The sequence below is a fragment of the Dermacentor variabilis genome, chromosome 6, assembly GCF_050947875.1.
Source record: "Dermacentor variabilis isolate Ectoservices chromosome 6, ASM5094787v1, whole genome shotgun sequence".
Lineage (NCBI taxonomy): Eukaryota > Metazoa > Arthropoda > Arachnida > Ixodida > Ixodidae > Dermacentor > Dermacentor variabilis.
The window spans coordinates 72,824,529-72,831,879 of NC_134573.1; positions in this window are offsets into that span (position 1 = coordinate 72,824,529).

The window sequence follows — 7,351 nt, forward strand, 5'->3', positions numbered from 1 at the left end:
TATTTATTATTAAAGTTTTCCTGTAAAATCCGGTTCCATATTTAGCATACCGCACCATACGATGCCTTGCGATGTTTGTCTTAATATTTATTCATAAAAATCACTATATTTTCCGGTAAGTTCTGTTTTTCTTTCTTAATTAGAAAAATTTGCTACAACAACTTTGCAATGAAGTGCTCAGTGAAATGATTTTCTCTAAATTTATAAATAAAGAAGTACTAAAGCGCTAAATTTTCTCGCACGCGCTCTGATGCCCTAGCAACCAATTAATTTGTCAAGGCAAAATGCTAAGCCTGAGTTGCTTACGTTTTTATTTTAGGCTAAATGGCATCTCTGCCTGATGCCCACACCGTACTTGTAATGAAATTTAGAAATGTTGTGTAAGCTCCAACCAGTTCACAGCCAGTCACACCCTCTGATCCTCTCGAGAGATACAGCACTGCTTGAGAAAGAGAAAGTAGTTTTTACACCAAGGAAAATTCTTTGGTAGCATAGCTGTCTATGGATTGAATGCCGGGAGTTTTCCTTCTCCGTCGATATAAAAACCATTCCATGGATTTCGAAGCGAGAAGGGCCTAACTCCTTTGCACGATGAGCTAAACGAGAACAAGGTAAAAGCGGGAGCCCACGTTTCGACAAGTGAACTTGTCTTTTTCGTGGTGGGATACGCTTTCCTCGGCACAGTATATATAGGTAGGCTTCTTCGAAAGGGGAGATGGGGTAAGGTGGGCTGTGCTAAATTTAAAGCTAGAGGCAACAACACTTAGTTTGGTTGCTTAGTGTTCCATCCTTCCTCCCTTCCTTTCTTTTTTCTTTTATTTGCCATATTTTTTTATTTTTTTTCACTAGAACCTTTTTCTGCCACTCCTTTCATTATCTTTTTCGGATACACGATGGCCCACTACCGCCAGCGAAGCAGGTAATAGAGAGGTGCTGTGCACGCCGTTCACACGCCAGCTGACACACGGCCGTGTCACCGGCCTCCGTGTAAAGCACTCCTTCATTCTAAATTCTACACCCTCACCGCTAACACACCTTCAGTCGTTCTGCACCCACCTGCCTTACCCCATCTTTCTTTTTACAAGAACCTTACCTATATATACTGTGAAAGGATATGTCGCCTTGAAAAACACAAATCCACTTGTTGAAACGTTGGCTCCCCCTTTTACCTTGTTCTCGTTTTGCTCGTCGTCTTGAATTTCCACATCCCGCCTTCACCGTGTTTGCCCGGTATCTAGTTAGGAATGACACGCACAACGTACAGCACAGCACTTGGAGCCCTATAACGTAAAACTATTCCAATATGTTTTTATTCCAATCTCCTGTCGTCATGTTTGCGTAACCGCCGACGCAAGCATCGGGCGGTCATCCGCAAGGCTGCCTGAACAGGCCAAAAACACGCTCTCCTTGTTCGTAGGAAGTCACTTTTGTTTGTTTCAAAAACGAATAACGTTGCCTACACTGTGCGGCTTGTCTTATCTAATTCACTGACAAGAGACGAGGAGCACGCTGAAGTGGAGAGGGATTCGACGGTGCAGAGCCACTGCACTGCATATCGATAATTGCATGAAGAGGGTGGTGACGTCTGCGATTGGTCCGCTTTCCCTTACTTAACTGGCGGTGGCTGGTCTAAACTCGCGGCGGCGGGCAACGGAAGCTTAAGAATGACACTAAAACGAATCCTCAGCAAAGAAGAGCCAGTAAAACGCGCTAGTAAACGTTCCGAAAGTGCTCGAGAACATTACACGGGTACGCAAAAAGTTTTATTATACGCAAATAAACCCATGCTCTCCAGCAGGAGTGAGTCGCCAGTGCCTCAGGGTTCAGTGCCAGCCATCTTTTATTCCTTTCCGAACGGGGCAGTCTGCTGCTATTCAGAAGAAAATTCAGTTTTGTTCGGCATATTAATGCACCTTTAACGCGTACACGTCACTTTCACGCGGGGAGTTGTGCGGTTTTGTGACGTCGCGGGACAGGCCGGTGAAGTGGTCCAGGCCGAAATCTTTTGACCAATAGCCAAAGGCTAATGGCGAAAAGGCGTCGAATCAAAAATAACTATTTTTCATTTGCTCGGTCAAATCATGCATAATCAGTGTGTACACATCATATCAGATGGGGGAGCTATCGCGGTTTTCGTGACGTCGCGTGACAGACAGGTGAAGTGGGAGTGGCCCAAAAAAGTTTTCACCAATCACGGAGGGCGGATTGCAGAATTGGAACACAAAAGTTTGGAATAGTTTTACGTTATAGCGCCCTTGTTTCAATAAAGAAAAGGCACACGATAAGCATCCAAACCACGTGATTGATGATAGGCGCGTGTAAAGAATGCAAATGAAGATAGCCCTCTCTCGCATGTGTTCCCAGAAAGACTGCTGCTATTTAAGCTGCCGTAGCAATAGCAGAGCACGAAGTGGGGAGTGACGTCACTAGCCTGCTAACAATGGGAAGCAAGTATAGCTCCTCGGATACGTTTCTCGAGTGCGGGTGCATACGCTGACAACGCATCGGCAACCTACAAAGTCTTTCATATATGAAATGTAAAAAGCAGCCTGCAGGCTGCTCTCAACAGCTTCGTTGATCGACCGCTTCAAAGAGTAGATTGATGTTTGGTGTACAATTTTTTTATGACATCAATAAAACATTTTCATCCAGTGAAGTAACCCATAACCAGTTTTGTGTCATTAAATACTGGTAGCAAAAAGAAGTGTGTCTAACTGTGCATTAAATGTAACAGGAAATAGCAGGCACGTCCAGTGGCTTTAGTGTATGGGCTGCAAACAAAATTATGGCGCACCTCTGTTTAAAAGTAATTTTTAAAGAAGTGATACACGCACCATATAAGCAGTTTCAGTGAGCCCGAGTAATGTATTTCGGCAAGTGCAAAACGAGGTACAGGTTGCGCCAGCCAACCAGGAGAGCTGACCTATTATGTGCACCTGAGCACATTGTTAGCGATTTTGATAGCGAAACACCGGTTTGTATCTATGCAACACTTTAGTTGTGCTATGAGGCTATCAATATATAAACAATGAATATAGAAGTACATGACCTTGACCATCATAAGAACCACAAAGGAATGCAAACACCATGTGGAGACACGTAGACTGGACGGGCGCTAGACATCAACTGAAGGGATTAAGGAAAAAGAAAAGAGCAAAGCACATAATTGTGCAGAAACATGCGAAAAGCAGCAGAAGCGAAGATGTCGCTCAAAAGAATTCCAGCGCCACATGAGATACCTTTTTTCTTTAGCATCCAAGACTAAGCAAGGAGTGGTGACACATTTGTCAGTTTCCTTGCTAATGTATAGGGCGTCGAAGATTTTTCTAGCTTGATCGTTGAAAATCTTAGCAGGACATAGCAGCCTTGAAGTCAGGCATGCACAAGCACTGGCGCCAATGATCTGCCAAATGTCCGCCCCCTGCCAATGACAACAACTGCGCAATACTCTGTAAATCTTTCATTGACGCATCGGCCGGTCTGGCCAAGATGGCATTTTACACATATAAGTGGCCGCCTGTGCACTTTGGACTTAGCACTCCTCAAAACGTGTAGTGTGATTTGCTGTGGAGCCCGCCTTCGCAGCAGCATTGAGGATATTGCACGTACGTGCAAGCTTACCGGGCGTCTCGGACCGTGGCCGCACCCATCCCTGACATGAAATGATACTCGTGCATTAGTGCAATACTTGAAGTGCATCGGCTTAAGAGACCGTTTATAGTGTCCCTTTGCTTAGTGTCCCGCCCACAACCACTCAGTGCTCACTTTCTCGTCTTTTCTTTTTTTATTCCCCTTTCCCCTACTCCCAGTGTAGGGTAGTAAACCGGATGCTTTTCTGGTTGACCTCCCTGCTTTTCCTGTCCTTGCTTTCTCTGCCTCTCTCTCTTACCGGGCGTCAAAAATACGACCAGGACACTGCATTTCTAAGCCACCTTCATGATCCTGTGACACAAGTCATGAACGTATTGCACTACCACAGGCTTTTTGGTTTCAAGTTGATTGTGGCATGTGTGGCTCCCTAAAGTTACTTCTTTAATCAGGCTTCCTGCTATAGAAGCCAAGATGCAGTGGGAAAGCCAACATTGCGCAGGCGCAACACTTGGAACTTTAGTGCTGTAGTCCTGTATGCAAGTTGATGGCCTTAGGAGTTCTTGCGAGTTTTTTACAATACCTTTTTTCAAAATCTCTGAATGGGCCAAATTGTAGCTAAGGACTGGTTTTTGGGACCGTAGATGGTATCTTCAGTACATCCCACCATCATGTAAATTGTTGCTGATATCGAGATACTGGAGGCTCAACATTAAGGTAACTCAGAGACGAATTTTAGCTCTTTGCCACAAGGATAAAGAACACCAAAGAGTTGGGTCACAGAATCTTCAAAATGCTCAGGCCTCAGATTCTTTAGGATGACGAAGTAATGATCAACATATCTGAAAATGGGCAATGCCTTAGCCGCACGTACTGTGTCAAGGCATGGGAAAGTACGTATCTCACAGAAGAATCAAACATCCCTTAAAATAGGAGCAATACATGATCGAGTTCCACCACCCTCCTTCTGAACAACAAGGCTGTGATTAAAAGTGACCCCTGCGAAGTACAGGTAAAATCTTATATTCCATAATGTTCTCAATGGTCAAACCTGTAGAATTTTGAAAGACAACAGGACCAAATTTATCGATGTTTTGCGGCCAGCGCGGAAATGTAGGCTGTGTGGAATACGATAAAAAAGACATACTACTTCAATATAAAAGGTGTATGGTGGCTGCAGAAGATACTCATACTAGGAAACAACCTACGGCACTCTGCGAATAACACACGAGGTAAGGGTCATACACTTAAAGCATTTCGAGATGGTTTTGTGAAAATTTAGACCAGGTGTCTTTCCATGAATCTTTCTGTCATAAACATGCCTGAATATCATCCCCCATTTGTACGTTTTTATGGAGAGAAACATCCACGAGTTCCTTTCTTGCAACAGTTGATCTTATCGCAAAGAGCCAAAGCTATCTTCTCTAATTCTTTCTGTGAGCCCTTGACAGACATGAACTTCTTTTATATGGCTTGTTGAGCTTTTCCGAGAACAGTACCTTAGGAAGTGCTATGAATCCACTCTCTTAATGAGGCACCAGTGGTGTTTAGTTACTTCAAAAGTTTAATAGTGTCCCAAACCTGAAAGTTGGCGTTACTACACAGTCATCAAGACTGATGACATTCAACGCCTTCTGAAAGAACTCTTTACTCGTAAAAAGCGAAACTTAGCCTTACTGGTGTCTCAAAACGAAAGTGGATTAGTGGTGCTTCCGAAGGTAGTATTCTCGGAAACAGCTCAACAAGCAATATCAAAGAATTTTTTGCCCGTTAAATGCTCACAGAAAGAATTATTGAAGAAACGTTTGGCTTTATGTGATGAGATGAACTTGCAATGACTCAACAAGACCACAGGTAATAGAAAAAAGAATCTCCGGGATATGTTTATCGCCGTAAACACGAACAAAGAGGCGGTGCCATTCAGGCCGATACTGACTGAAAAAGATTCGTGGCAAGGCACCTTCTCTATATTCTTGCAAATAATCTTAAACTGCTCGAATTGTATAACCCTTACCTCGTGCCCAATTCATAAAGTATCTTAGATTATCTTTCCAAGTAGGAGTATCTCCTGCAGCCGCTATACTCCTTTTCACATGATGTAGCAGACCTTCCTCTGCAGCAATCGTTCGTAATCACAACCCCGTCGCACAAAAGGAGATATTTGCTCGGGCCACGTATTTCTCCTCTTTAAGTGATCTGTTCTTATTGTTCTCAGAGAAACATATTTCCACATGCCTTGACACAGCATGCGCAGGTATGATTTTGCATATTTTCAGATATATTGATGATATATCTGATGACTCAGAGAGAATCGCATCGATGTTGCGTCATTGGCAGGGGGTGAACATTTGACAGATTACGGCAGGTGGTGCTCCTGCAAGCCTGACTTTCACGGCACCCTCATCATGCGCAGATTTGTGAAAAAAGATAGAAAAATCTTCATGACCTCGTATATTAGCAACGAAACTGATACTTATGTGATGACTCCTTCCCTGGTCTTGCATGAGAAGGAAAAATCATATCTAAAGCTGTATTGAAATTCTCTCAAGTGTAAACTGCGCCTTCTGCATCTTTTTGCAGGTTTCTGTGGAATATATGTCTTGCTGTTTTTTTTTCTCGTTGACCTTTCAGTTGATGCCTAGCGCTCGTTCATTCTATGTATGTGTCTATGTATGTTCCTTTGCGTTTCTCATGATGTCCAAGTTCACCTATCACTAACTAGCTCTACCTTCTGCATTGATCATAAGTACATATTAGCAGAATTTATAAAAAGCCAGAGTAGTAAGCTATACTTACCGGAAGTGACAAATGGTAAAAATGTTCTGGCTAAAAACAAGATTTCACGTTTCTCAACGCTGACTGACACTTAACTCAGCAATTAGAAGTGCGTTCATGTTTAACTTCTGAGTGCAACACAAAAAACAGAAGGGAGACAACATAACACAAAAGCTACCAATTCATCATTTATTTTCATGCAAGGATTTTAAACAGAATATTTACAGTGTGTGTGCGCTTGTACTGTACAAGCGTCATTTAAAATGAAGTGCGCAAGTTGCAATACAAATGTACAAAAACATTATAAACAGGACGTACTTCAATAAAAATAGAATAAATAAGCACGGAGTGATTGCTATTCCACCTCTTTAATAGAGCATTCCATTTTGTAATGCAATCATAATGACCACTGGCTAACACATGCCCCATATTTTGACGTAGTTTGCCTCAGTGACTGTGTTAATTCATCGGTTGCCTTAGGTGAACAAAACAGATGAAGAATCTAAATCTGGCGTGTATCACCAGTCGTGCCAACGCATCATGCATCGACCAAGTATACACACGGTCGAATATAAAACCACTGAGGGACACAAGACAGGTTTAGTGGAACCTTTAACCAAATTTCCCTTCCCTACACATCATTGGCCACGTCTGACACATCGCAAGCAGCTCCTCGCCCGTTCATGCCCCTTCAAGTTCGGGGGCCAGTATTCAATCAGTTCAGTGCATGGGTCAAGCCATCGCAGCATCAGTGCAACAAAGAGGCGTCTCACAGGCCGCGTCGTCTGGCCAGGGAAGACGATGTTCAAAGCTGGGCAAGAAGCCACCAAGCTTGTTAAGCCATGAAAGTGACTCAGCACACACGTTCAGCAGTGCAGCCGTTTTGATTACGTGTATTTATACTAGGTGGGGCCTCTTCCGCTCTGCCGAGGTTTCTGGTACCTACTCACGCATGCCAAACGGTACTCAAAGTGACAGGGTCAGTGGT